This window comes from Ornithorhynchus anatinus, chromosome 3 (assembly GCF_004115215.2).
Source record: "Ornithorhynchus anatinus isolate Pmale09 chromosome 3, mOrnAna1.pri.v4, whole genome shotgun sequence".
NCBI classification, from domain to species: domain Eukaryota; kingdom Metazoa; phylum Chordata; class Mammalia; order Monotremata; family Ornithorhynchidae; genus Ornithorhynchus; species Ornithorhynchus anatinus.
In genome coordinates, this window is record NC_041730.1 from 17,606,239 (window position 1) to 17,606,954 (window position 716).

The following is a 716-nucleotide window of genomic DNA, read 5'->3' on the forward strand; positions in this document are numbered from 1 at the left end:
CCTCCTGAAAGTCTCTCCTCACGCCTGCACAGGGGCATTTCCTCTTGGGCCTCCAGAGGAGTCGATTACTCGGTGAGGAAGGAACGAGAATGAATTCTCTTCCTCCCTATGATCTTCGTTCGTCTTGTCACCCGCGGAAAGGCGAGCAACTCGGGGAGTCTATTGGAGAGGTTTTCTCTGCATTTTTCAAGGGATGGGGTTCGATATCCTGAACTCGGGGGTGGAGGTGGGGCTTGGGCTGCCTCCGGTTACATGGGACAGAGACGTATTTGAAGGTGGACAAGGGGGGATGGGTTTATGCTTGGGGAAGAAACCTGAGGGCTCTAAGTAGACTGGAAAATCATTCAAGGTGATTAGTGCAGAAACGGGTGATTCTCTCGTGTTCCTTTTGCTGTCCCCCAGCTCGGGGTGCACGTGAAGGCCAAACTCCCCCCGAGGAGCAGTGTCAGGGAGCGAAAGACTGAAAAATCAACAGGAGCCTGCCCTTCAGGGGCTGCTGCTGACTGCTCTCCCTAATAATAATAATGTTGGTATTTGTTAAGCGCTTACTATGTGCCGAGCACCGTTCTAAGCGCTGGGGTTGACATAGGGGAATCAGGTTGTCCCACGTGGGGCTCACAGTCTTAATCCCCATTTTACAGATGAGGGAACTGAGGCACGGAGAAGTTAAGTGACTTGCCCACAGTCACACAGCCGACAAGTGGCAGAGCTGGGAT